Consider the following 13,770-nt stretch of genomic DNA (forward strand, 5'->3'; position numbering starts at 1 on the left):
CCGGAGGACCTCGCCTTTCAGATTGCGAAGATAGTAGGAACCGTTTCCCGCAATGTCGTGTATTATAAAAGGTCCTCCCCATGTAGGTGCTAACTTTCCCCATTTCTTCTCTCGTTGATACTGCGGGATTGTTCTTAGCACATACTGCCCTTCTACAAAATTTCGAAGCTTAACCTTTTTGTTGTACTCTTCGCTAGTCTCCGTTGATAATTTTCCATCTTTTGCAATGCTGCTTCCCTCCTTCTTCCAGGTCGTCCAGTCTCTCTAACATCATGTCTGTTGTGAGATTTTTCTCCCATGCTTCGGTCTTTGTGGTTGGCATGAGGATCTCTGGGATGACTGCTTCAGCTCCATAAGTGAGGAGAAATGGGGACTCCCCAGTGGCAGATCTTCGTGTTGTCCTGTATGCCCATAATACATTGTGTAGCTGTTCACACCATCGCCCCTTGTGTTCGTCTAATTGCTTTTTGAGGATAAGGGCGAGGGTCTTGTTAGTAGCTTCCGCTTGTCCGTTGCTTTGAGGGTATATGGGGGTGGACTTGTTTTTCCTTATTTTGAAAGTGTCGAAGAGCATGTCTATGTTTTTCCCCTGTAATTGTTTACCATTATCGGACACGATTTCCGCTGGTATGCCGAACCTGCAAATAATGTTTTGGAATATGAAAGTAAACACGTCCACGTCTCTGATCCTGGCTAAGGCTTTGGCTTCCACCCATTTACTGAAGTAGTCCGTGGCTACTATCAAAAATCGTCTTTTCCCTGATCCTTCGATGAAAGGCCCAACGATATCTATGCCCCATTTTGCAAATGGCCACGGACTATCCACAGAATTCAACGTTGTTGCTGGTGCGTGTATCTTTTTGGCGAAACGCTGACATTCTTCACATCGTCGGGACATTCTTGCAGCATCTTGTATCATTGTGGGCCAGTAATATCCTTGCATTTTTGCTTTGTCGGCTAGTGATCTCATGCCGCTATGATTCCCTGCGTCACCATAATGGATGTCGTTTAGAATTCGATGCCCCTCTTTCCTGGATAAGCAACGTAGTAACGGTCCGGAAAGATTTCTTGTACAGGATCCCATCCCGAAGATCATATCTTCCTACTTTGGAGAGTATTTTCCTGGTTTGTTTGTGATCCGCGGGTAAGGTTCCATCCTTGAGAAACGCATGGATCATCATTCTCCAATCATCTTCGTTGTTGAAATCTTCGTCTTGATTTGCTCTTGACAGGATATCTTCTTCGTCAAAATCGTCACGGATGTCTTCTCCCACCTGATCTTCGATATTTTCTTCCACTGTATCTTGATTTGTAGCAAAGGAAAATTGTGATGCAATCGAAGGCTCGTATACCCTTGTTATTTTGATAGCTTCGATACTCTTGTCCTTCAGCATGGATGATATATATGCTAGGGCATCCGCGTGCCTGAGATCCCTTCTGCATAAGTGCCGGAACTTGATGTTCGGAATTTGTGATGCCAATGTTTGGACCAAGGCCATGTAAGAGAGGGTGTCGTCGTACACATTGTATTCGAGCCCTATTTGCCGTATGACAAGCTGCGAATCACTTGTCAGTCTTACATCAGTTACCCCCATCTCTATTATTAAGCGGAGGGCATGTACGACTGCCTCGTATTCGACGATGTTGTTAGTATGCTCTTTGAATTCTAACCTGAGTGCCTGTACGATCCTTTCTCCAGTTGGGGTGGTGATGACAATGCCTATTCCTGCCCCTTCCTTATTTTTGGAACCATCAACGAAGACTTCCCATTGTCTTTGACTCGCGGGTTCGAGGACATCAACTGGATCCTTGCTTTCCTCGTCGGCTTCTGGTATTCCCCTAATCTCTTCATCGTTGTCCAGGGGAGGTCTGCTAAGAAATCCGCCAAAACTTGGGATTTTTGGGAATGTTGAATTTCATGAATGATGTTGAATTGGTCCAGGTGGGTGTTCCACTTGGCTATTCTACCTACTTTTCCCGCGCTTTTGAGGACTGCTTCCAGTGGTGTGCTTTGCATGGGACGCGGATGAAGTGAGTTAGGAAATAGGTTCTCAGCTTTTGAGTAGCCCATACCAATGCCAGGATGAGTTGTTCGATCTTCGTGTAATTCCTTTCCGCAGAATTGAGGGTCTTACTGACATAATAGATAGGTTGTTCTATCTTCGTATTGGTTTTGACCAACACTGCGCTAACTGCGTCTTCTGTCGCTGCTATGTACAATGCCAAAACCTCATCAGGATCAGGCTTCTGCAGGATTGGAATTGAAGCCAGGTGTTCCTTGATTCTTTGGAAGGCTTCTTCGCATTCTGCGGTCCATTCAAACTTACTCCCTTTTTTGAGAATATTGAAAAAATGTTTGCATTTGTCCGAGGATCGGGCAATAAATCTGCCCAAGGCTGCTAAGGACCCATTGAGCTTTTGCACTTCTTTTAAATTCTTCGGAGATGGCATTTCCACTATGGCCTGAATCTTCGCGGGGTCTACCTCAATACCCCTTTTTGTTACCAGATATCCGAGGAATTTCCCTGAGGTGACACCGAAAGTGCATTTTTCTGGATTTACTTTCATGTGATGTTTCCTCATTGCTTCGAAAATATCTCTCAGGTCCTGGTGGTGATCTTTGCGCAGCCTACTTTTGACGAGCATGTCATCAACGTAGACTTCTAGGGTACTACCAATCCATGGCCTGAAGATAGCATCGACCATTCTTTGGTACGTTCCCCTGCGTTTCGAAGTCCAAAGGGCATTCTAGTGTAGCAATAAAGGCCATGCGGGGTGTAGAATGTTGTGTGTAGTTGATCTTCTTCTGCCAGGGCTACTTGGTTGTAACCAGAATATCCGTCCATGAATGACAGCTCTTCGTATCCTTCCACTGCTTCAACCAGTTGATCTATGCTCGGCAGGGGATAGCTGTCCTTTGGACATGCCTTGTTGAGGTTAGTAAAGTCGATGCATATCCTAACCCCTCCATTTTTCTTAGGAACGACGACCACGTTGGAGATCCATGTAGGGTATTTGACTTCCTTGATGAAGCCTGCTTGTAGTAGTTTCCGAAGTTCTTTTTCTACTGCCTTATGATACTCTGGTGCAAATTTTCTTATTTTCTGCCTGAAAGGTGGCGTGCCTGGTTTGATGCGCAGCTCGTGTTGGATTATTTTCGGATCAATCCCCACATGTCTACTAACTTCTAAGCGAATACATCCGCGTATTCTTTAAGTAATTTGGTTAAGGAATCTTCTCTTTTTTCGTCCATTATGGTCCCTACTTTGATCATCTTCGGGTTTTCTTCCGTTCCTATGTTGATTTATCTTACGGGCTCCACTGGTGTGAACACCGGCTTCGGGTCCCCAAGGACTGGGACGTTCTTTAATTGCTATTTGTTATGTTTCTGTCCTTCGTTGGCTGCTGAAGTACTTGCATCTGTGTCAAGGACATTATCATCATTTGTCAAGCCCTTCCTTGTGGTTTCCTTGAGGAACAGGTCTATGGCCTTTTCTTTCGCAGCTTCTTTATTTTTGATCCTTTGGGTTTTTCGCTGCTCTTCCTGTTCGTTGTTGATACGATCCTGAGTAGTCTGGCACTCTTTTGCAGAGACCCGATTTCCCTTGATTTCCATCACTCCCTCGGGTGTAGGGAACCTGAGATATTGGTAGTAAGTTGTTGCCACTCCCTTGAGTTTATGTACCCACTTTCGTCCAATAATGACGTTATAGGGGGATGGGGCGTCAACCACGCTGAATCGTGTTTCTACTTTCATGGGCCCGGCGTTCACCTGCAACACGATGTCTCCCAATGGCTTTGTGGGCACTCCGTTGAACCCTTAGATGGTGTAATAAGAGGTCATTAGCTGTTCATCATGGAGATTCATCCGTTTGAAGGCGTCGTAGAATAAAACGTTCACTAAGCTTCCTCCGTCGATGAGGATCTTTTTAAGGTTACATCCGGCCACTGGTAGTGTGAGGACCAAGGGATCGTTATGGTCTTCCACATCTTCTTCGATATCTTCAGTATCGAAGATGATAGGTGCGTCCATCCACTCTTCGTGCTCGTCCACCTCTACGCCATCAATCTTATATAATTCGCAGTGGTCTTCGAATTGCTTCCGTAGCCTCTTTCCTATCTGCACTGTAAGTGAGGGCCCTGCGGCTTCGGAACACGAGATGGTGTTGATTGTGCGGTTTCCCTCTGGAAGTTGGACTTGCTTGGTTCGTTTGGATCTGTACTCGGTGACCTCCTTTCATATGTATTGCTTGAGTTCGCCAGCATCAATCAATTTTTGGATCATTATTTTGAGGTTTTTTCATTTCTCGGTCTGGTGTCCATTGAAGCAATGATACTCACAGTAATCTTTAGACTTCTCGGTTCTTGGGGGCTGTTTTCCCTTAGACCACGGCCACTCCAAATTTTCCCTTCCTTTGATCTCTCGCAAGATCCGAGCGTAGCTAGCATTGAGCTTCGCGTAAACCTGATCTTCGAATTTTCGATAGTCTTTTCGTCGTTCATCTCTTCGTTCCTTCCTATCTTCGTGAGGCCGTTCCACTGAGCTATTTCTTTTGGCCCCGCTGGTTTGTTCTGCGAAATTGGTACGGTGAGACCTCTGCGTTTGTGCCCTCGGGTTCTCACGCTGGATTTCTTCAAGACGAGCGTACTTATCAATAGTTATTCGAAGATCTCCTTCTGTCTTAGGTACGCTTCCGTGGATCTCAACAAATAGTGGACTCATTCGGTCTAATCCCCACTTGTAACAGTTGATGCTTACTACGGGATCCGCACTCCCTATGGCTTGGCAGATCTTGTGCCATCTGTTGGTGTATTCCCTCGTGTTCTCCTTGTAACTAATTGCCAGAGAAAAAAGTTTATCCATTCCGGTGTTGACAGCTTTGTTGTACATGTAGGTTCTCAAGAATTTGTCTGCGGGTTGATCGTAGGAGTTGATGGAATCAGGTGGCAGGTTGTCAAACCAAGACAAAGCCGATCCCTTCAGACTTGATGGGAAATATCTACAGAGGACGGCGTCGTTTTGACTCCATCGGGCTAAGATACGATTATAATACCGGATATTTGCCGCGGGATCACTGGATCCGTCATAGCATTCAAAAGTTGGGACAGGGAACTTTAACGGAATGGGGGTATTTTCCAGGCGATGAGTTAGGGGCATGGAGTTAGCTTCTTTCATCACCTCTTCAAGCCTTCCTCCGCCTTGTCTGGCTTTTAACTGCCTGATCTCAGCCATCATCTCATCACGCATCTCCTCCATTGCGCGGTAATATCCCACGTTCTCATGCTCAGTTGAGCGTTTCTTTCTTCGAACTTCACTGTCATAATAGTCTAAGTCTTCGGCGGCATATTCCGGATCGGATGCACTACTTACCCTGTGGTAGGCTTGTAAAAGGTCCTAAAAATTATCCCCGGCCAAAAACTTGGTGGGCCCGGAGAAATGTATAAAATTAAGCGTAATAAAAACGGGGGCCTACAGTAATACCGCAAGTGCACGGTCGTCAGTTGTAGCTCGTGCAAGTACGGGTCGATCCACAGAGATCGGGTGTGTTTTGGGAGTGTTCTAACTATTTTGGGTTCCTAAATTTGCTAATGGGTTTTGAATACCCTTTGGAACTGTTGGGCTTAATGGGTTTGTTTTTAACAATGAAAGGAACTGAGCTTGGGCTCAGTTGGTCTTTGAAATGCAAATGGGCTTTGGCCTTAAACTTAGGCTTTTGATTAAGCCTGAATTGGATTGGGCCTTAATGAATTTGGGCTTTGGTTTCACTTGTGAATTGGGCTAGGCCTTAACAATGAATTTGGCTTGGGGCCTTAATGAACTGGGCTTTGGTTTTTGGCTCAAACCTATTTCTGGGCCTTTGAGCTTCACTGATTTGAACTTGGGCTCAGTTGGATGGGATCTGAGCTTGGCTGCAGGAAGCAGCAGCAACAACAGCAGCAGCAGCAGCAGAAGGGCAGCTGCAAGGGAAGTGGAGTGGCAGCAGGAACTGCAGAAAGGCAGCAGCAGCAGCTGCAAGGGAAGGAAAGGCAATGCAGCACAAGTGCTGCACAGCAGCTGCAGGGTAGTGGAATAAGAGAAATGCAACAGAGTTGCAGCAAGCCAAGAAAAGTAGCAGCAATAGAGGTAAATCAGCAAAGAAGAAAACATCAAACAAAATGAACATGGAAATGAAAGTAAAACAGTGACAGAAACAAAGAACAAAGCAACTACAAGTATAAAACAGTGCAAGATGAACCAAGGCCTAAGGCCAAGGGCAGGGATGTGGTGAAACTGACAGAGCAAGGCTAAGGCAAAGCTAAGGCAAACAAATATAATGGGAAGAAAACTAGCTTGCTATGAGCACTAGTTTCTCCCAATGCTCAATCACAGTGCAACCTAAGCATACAACAAGAATGGCAAGATAATCAGCTTGCTATGAGCACTGATTTCTTCCATTGCACAATCACACCAATGCTTCACAGATACCTAGCCTAGCATTCCATCAAACTAACAGCAAGTTTAAACATAACAGGAACATTTAACAAGATATTCTAGAGTCTAACAGAACCTTAACAACATTGAACTAACAGGATACTAACACAACTAACATGAACATAACTGAAATTAACAATGAACATTTAACAGAAACACTAACAGGATATTGCACAGACATTAACAAAATTTGAACTTAACTGAAATTGAACTGAAACATGAAAATTAACAGAACTTGAAAGTTCTGGATGCAGGCTAGTCCAAACATAACATGAACATAAGCATAACAGGAGACAAGCATAACATGAACATAAATGAAATGAAAATATTAACAGAACACATTAACACTTAACAGGACATGAAAGTCCTGGATGTTGGCTACTCCAAGCATACTTTTACAACACACCCATAGTTCCTATTTATAGTCCACAACACAATTAGGATTCTACCCATTTTCCCAAAATAACAGTAGGTTAGGGTTTGTGATTACTCACCCAATTTGACACAACCACTCCATTTTGATGTCGACCCATGCTTTGTAATTGCTCCCTGACCTCTTCTCATGCGCCAATTGCAACTCTAGGTTACCTAATTCATCAGTTTTTCACGCCTAGGGATTCAGGCAGAGAAGCGTGAAAAAGTGAGAAAATAGGGAACTAGAGGGCTAGGGGGGAGATGGGTTTTGGTTGTTGGTCGATAGGGTGATGATGGTGGCGGAACTAGGGTGGCTGTGGCAGGGAGAAGGTGGTGGCGACAGTTGCAGGGAGAGGTGGTTTACTGGTTTTGCAGCAGGGTAAGGTGGAGGAGATGAGTTCGATAGAATGGGAGAAGGGTCTGTTTGTTTGGGGTGTAGGTGCTCGGTCGCTAGGGTGTGAGCCGGGTCCATCAAGAGGTGATGTTTCGTGAGATGGGCCGTGGGATGTGAAGCTGGTGGTGGATCGGATGGTTCCTCCTGATGAGGTTGGTAGCGACCGTCGGATGCTTTGATACAACAAAATCAACGGCGAAGATAGAGGTTAGGTGTTGTAGTGTTAACCGGAAGTATCGATATTTGATGAACAGGCAGAGAAGCGACCGTAGGATCTAAATATGATCTAATCTGAAGGCTTGGAATTTAGGCACTATGGTGTTTTGCAGGAGCTTCAGATTTTGATGCGCGATGAAGGAGCGACCATCGGATGATGAGATGGATCCAATCCGACGGCTGAAGATGGAGGCGGTTTTGGTAGAAAATGAGGTTGTGCGCACCATTCTCCGCGGCTTCCTTGCGTGATTTCTCCCGGCTTTTCACTACTTTTCTGCTCTTTTCGCTCGCGACTCATCCGAACTTTATTTATTACCTAAAAATGCAAAATTAATTAATAAAAATATTTATTCTTGAAAACAATGAAAATACAGAATATGGGATAAAATGTAGAATTAATGCACAAAAGATGAGTTAAAATGCCAACAAAAAGGGATAAATATATACAATATTTGGCACTCATCAAATACCCCCAAACCTGAATTTTACTTGTCCTCAAGTAAAACAAAACTAAGGAAATCCTAACTATACCACTGTCGCTGGTCTCTCGAATGCATTTAGCGTATGCACTAAGCCTTTTAAACCACTAAGTGTCCCTAGTGGACGAGTTGAAGTCTCGTGAAGGTTTACCAGAGGTGTGCCTACAAAACCTAAGGACAAAATATAAGCTCAGATTCCATCAAATGTGACATGTGCAAAACAGTTTAAGCTCACAGCAAAATGGAGATGTCAATCTAGCTATCGAAGGCACAATCCTAGCACTGATAACAAAAAAAGACATGTGATAAGAGTGTAAAGTGTATCTACACATGTGTAAAGAAAGATCTGAAGTTATGACTACTAATCACCAAGAGATAGTTTCTCAGGCTAAGAACTGAGGTCGAAATCTAGCTAGCTGTCCGGACTTTACGAGAATTGTGAATGAGTTGGAGGTATTTCACAATTACTCGCGTTGTACATCAATGGCATACACCCTCCTTGCTTATTACAAAAAACAACAAAAGATGACTATTTACATGACTCTTATTTACATTGACTACTCTCTTTTTATTTTTGGAACAAGAGAGATGGAATTGATAAATACTTGTTTTTTTTTTTTTTTGTATTTTTCTGATTTTTTTTTTTTTTCTGAATATATACATCGTTTTTTTTTTTTTTTTTTTTTTTTTTTTTTTTGAAGAAGGAAACACTTTTGATACATATACAAAAGAAACAAAAATTACATGACACTTTGCAAGAGGTAGCCCTTTTTGATGCACCCAGTTAAATTCGATGGTTGTCTTTCTTAATGTAACCTCCACCTTCTATCCCAACCAACCAAAGAACAAGCTAGTCCAGTTTCGTTCAGTATTCTAAAGTGATTGGCAATCGTAACTTCCTATCAAACACCTTGAAGATCGAGGCCATACATGTATTGGTAGATCGTGTGCGTGCAAATTTCTTATCACTATGTGAATTGTGCTAGAATCAGGGTGCCTAAATATCTAGACTAAGACTCCTAATAATTACATATTTGCACAAGAGTCAACATTTCAAGGTAAATGAGCTCCATTTTTCATTTTTTAATTTTTTTTAATTTTTATTTTTCAATTTTTTTTTTTTTTTGGAAATTTTCAATTTTTTCAAAAAGAAGAAGGAGTTCGTTTTTAATTGTGGCAAATTATCATGGTATCTACTCTATACCTCCAAACCTAAACTAAACATTGTCCTCAATGTTTCAAAATATGGAAAGAATTAAAATGCAACATATGGAAAGGGACATGCTGAGTAGAGTAAAAGGAGAGAGAATACCCGATTTCGGCGAAAGCAGAATTAAAACTCCGTTTATTCAAGGCAAAAATCCAACATATTTCAGCCGAGATCATATTGGATTAGCAAAATATATACAAAAGGAACAAAAGGGTTTTTAAGAAATTTTAACTACTGGATTATATACAAAAAATTCACCATACACTAACAATCTAAAGAGTTGAGGATCAACCCAAAAGACAAAGTGTAGACATTTCAACAGCTTCACACATATATATCAGGAAAGAAACGCAAGTGAAACTGTGAAACAAAATGAGCTACCCCCAAACCTGGATTTTACAGAAGATATAATTTTGAAAACAAAATCGCGCAGTTTCGGGGGTTCATCATGCAAAAGGTCTAGCTCGAAATGAACTGTGCTAGGGACGGGCAAACATGCTAATTCCAACTGTGGTTCCTCAGATGTATTATACTTAGAAGCAAAATAGTCCAAGAGGACTTGGGAAGCACACAGTTCCAAACCTAGGTTGGGAATTTTCAGAAAAATTGGTTTTACAATGTTGGTACAAACCAAATCTAGGTTGGGTGGAAGGCCAACAGATTGTGACTCGTGTAGGAGGATAGGCACATCATTACTAATCACATCAACATCTCCTAAGTCTTCTACAAGTGTCACAACATGCTCACAATCATCAAACAGTTTAGCAAGTTCACACTCAGAATCATCAACATCATCAATAAATTCATTCTCATGCATTGGCAAATCAGGAGAAATATCACAATGTGACCTAGGTAGAGAATCAGACACATCAAATATATTTTCATGCATATTAGTGTCTACAGAAGATTCAACTATTCCTATGTCATGTTCATCTTCACAGAATAATTGTACGAATCCCATGTCAATATCAAAATCATATGAATTACAATGAGTATTAGAAAAAACAACATTCATGAAGGTCGAGGGCGAGAAGCCATATGTTTTTGAACCAACAGGTTCCACAATATTTTCATGTTCTTCTAACATATCATCATAATCATCATAATCATCATCATGGTAGCATGCATATTGGTCCTCATTAACAGTGGTTGTGTCGTTAGTCAATTCATGTTCCTCTAAATTAGGTTCATATTCAACATCATTTACATGAATGGGACTAGACACTTCATTAGGGACAACATACATTTCCTCATGAATTTCCTCCTTTTGTAGGTGAAGCAAAATCTGATCTAAATATGCCTGAATTCGTGATGTAGATCTATCGAAGTTTTGCTCACTAAGTGCTTCTATGGTGGAGTCTAAGTTCATGGGAGTACAAAATTCTTCATGTTCAAATTGTGGTGATTGGTACATGTGTGCATGGTCATTAGGGTTTACAAAATATTGATCGCAACCCTCAAAGGATTGATTATGGTCCCAATGACTACCATTCTCACAATTTATGGGCATTTCATACCTTGGATTTTCTCTAGATTGCCTAAAATTATGCAAAATATGACAATTCTCAACAGGGTGGTCTAGACTACCACATGCGGGACATGCATAGATTTCAGGTTGCCTACGAAAATTAGATGTGACAGATTCCTCATGTGATTGCATTTCTAAAGCTGTGATTCGAGCTTCTAATTGATCCATAAGTGATGATTGTGTGAGTGAGGCTCTAGCAGAATGTTCATTTTCACGTTGCGATGAATGATGCATGTATGAATAGTCATTAGGGTTCATGTATTGCGGCTCGGGACTTTGAAAATGTCCATAATAATTCCTATGACTATTGACATCATGGTCCGTGGAAGGTTCATAACGTGAAGTTTGTCCATATGCAAGTTCTCTAAGGGATTTGTTGTACTCCCCAACTGTAGAAAAAGATCTATTCATGATTGGCTCAAAAGCTAAGTAAAGAATGTACAAAGCTCAGAATTTGGTTTTTAAAGGGTTTGGATTTTTGGGAAAAATTTGGTTTTGGTGGGAGACATTTTTTTGGTTTTTTAGAATTTGGGAGCAAGTTTGGTTTTAATGGGTTAAAGAAGAAAAAATTTGGTTGTTAAAATGGGAGCAAGTAAAATTTGGTTTTTGAATGGGAGAAAAGTTTTGGTTTTTGAAATTGGGAGCAAGCCCACTGTTGGTCCTCTAATGGAATGGGAGGAAGGCTGCGGTCCACGAAACACTAAGTTTTAATTTTGAAAGTTTAATTTGGCCCAGTTGGTTAAGGCCCGACGTTTGTTTTAAAACTTTGGTTTCGAGGTCCACTCTTGAGTGGAAACAAGCCCACAATCGGTTACAAGCTCAGCTGGGTTTAAACACAGAGTCCAAAATACAAGTCCAATGAAAGAATTTAAACAAGCCCACAAATTAAACAAACAAGCCCACAAATAAATTATTACAAACCCAACAGAAAATAAGAGAAGCCCAAAAATTGGCTTTAATATTACAAGCCCACAATTAAAAAAATTGGAAGCCCACAATTCGGGTTCTCTTAAATGGGTTACCTTTTAAGCACAGCCCAGCTGCTCTGATATTGTTGCAAAAACCCAGTTGGGTTTTGGTTCTTTTCCTTGGTGGCGTCCCAGCAGAGGAAAAACAGGTTCAGAACAGCAGGTCCAACATCAAATGAAGTGAAGCAGATGCAGATGCAAATGCTACGCAGTGAAATGCAAAAATAGCTAAAAAAAAACAACAAGAAAAACACAGCACCAATCCCCGGCAGCGGCGCCAAAAACTTGGCAGGCCTCGAAAAGGGTATAGAAATTAAGCGTAATAAAAACGGGGGCCTACAGTAATACCGCAAGTGCACGGTCGTCAGTTGTAGCTCGTGCAAGTACGGGTCGATCCACAGAGATCGGGTGTGTTTTGGGAGTGTTCTAACTATTTTGGGTTCCTAAATTTGCTAATGGGTTTTGAATACCCTTTGGAACTGTTGGGCTTAATGGGTTTGTTTTTAACAATGAAAGGAACTGAGCTTGGGCTCAGTTGGTCTTTGAAATGCAAATGGGCTTTGGCCTTAAACTTAGGCTTTTGATTAAGCCTGAATTGGATTGGGCCTTAATGAATTTGGGCTTTGGTTTCACTTGTGAATTGGGCTAGGCCTTAACAATGAATTTGGCTTGGGGCCTTAATGAACTGGGCTTTGGTTTTTGGCTCAAACCTATTTCTGGGCCTTTGAGCTTCACTGATTTGAACTTGGGCTCAGTTGGATGGGATCTGAGCTTGGCTGCAGGAAGCAGCAGCAACAACAGCAGCAGCAGCAGCAGAAGGGCAGCTGCAAGGGAAGTGGAGTGGCAGCAGGAACTGCAGAAAGGCAGCAGCAGCAGCTGCAAGGGAAGGAAAGGCAATGCAGCACAAGTGCTGCACAGCAGCTGCAGGGTAGTGGAATAAGAGAAATGCAACAGAGTTGCAGCAAGCCAAGAAAAGTAGCAGCAATAGAGGTAAATCAGCAAAGAAGAAAACATCAAACAAAATGAACATGGAAATGAAAGTAAAACAGTGACAGAAACAAAGAACAAAGCAACTACAAGTATAAAACAGTGCAAGATGAACCAAGGCCTAAGGCCAAGGGCAGGGATGTGGTGAAACTGACAGAGCAAGGCTAAGGCAAAGCTAAGGCAAACAAATATAATGGGAAGAAAACTAGCTTGCTATGAGCACTAGTTTCTCCCAATGCTCAATCACAGTGCAACCTAAGCATACAACAAGAATGGCAAGATAATCAGCTTGCTATGAGCACTGATTTCTTCCATTGCACAATCACACCAATGCTTCACAGATACCTAGCCTAGCATTCCATCAAACTAACAGCAAGTTTAAACATAACAGGAACATTTAACAAGATATTCTAGAGTCTAACAGAACCTTAACAACATTGAACTAACAGGATACTAACACAACTAACATGAACATAACTGAAATTAACAATGAACATTTAACAGAAACACTAACAGGATATTGCACAGACATTAACAAAATTTGAACTTAACTGAAATTGAACTGAAACATGAAAATTAACAGAACTTGAAAGTTCTGGATGCAGGCTAGTCCAAACATAACATGAACATAAGCATAACAGGAGACAAGCATAACATGAACATAAATGAAATGAAAATATTAACAGAACACATTAACACTTAACAGGACATGAAAGTCCTGGATGTTGGCTACTCCAAGCATACTTTTACAACACACCCATAGTTCCTATTTATAGTCCACAACACAATTAGGATTCTACCCATTTTCCCAAAATAACAGTAGGTTAGGGTTTGTGATTACTCACCCAATTTGACACAACCACTCCATTTTGATGTCGACCCATGCTTTGTAATTGCTCCCTGACCTCTTCTCATGCGCCAATTGCAACTCTAGGTTACCTAATTCATCAGTTTTTCACGCCTAGGGATTCAGGCAGAGAAGCGTGAAAAAGTGAGAAAATAGGGAACTAGAGGGCTAGGGGGGAGATGGGTTTTGGTTGTTGGTCGATAGGGTGATGATGGTGGCGGAACTAGGGTGGCTGTGGCAGGGAGAAGGTGGTGG

The sequence above is a fragment of the Papaver somniferum genome, unplaced genomic scaffold (genome assembly GCF_003573695.1).
Source record: "Papaver somniferum cultivar HN1 unplaced genomic scaffold, ASM357369v1 unplaced-scaffold_65, whole genome shotgun sequence".
Taxonomy (NCBI): Eukaryota; Viridiplantae; Streptophyta; class Magnoliopsida; order Ranunculales; family Papaveraceae; genus Papaver; species Papaver somniferum.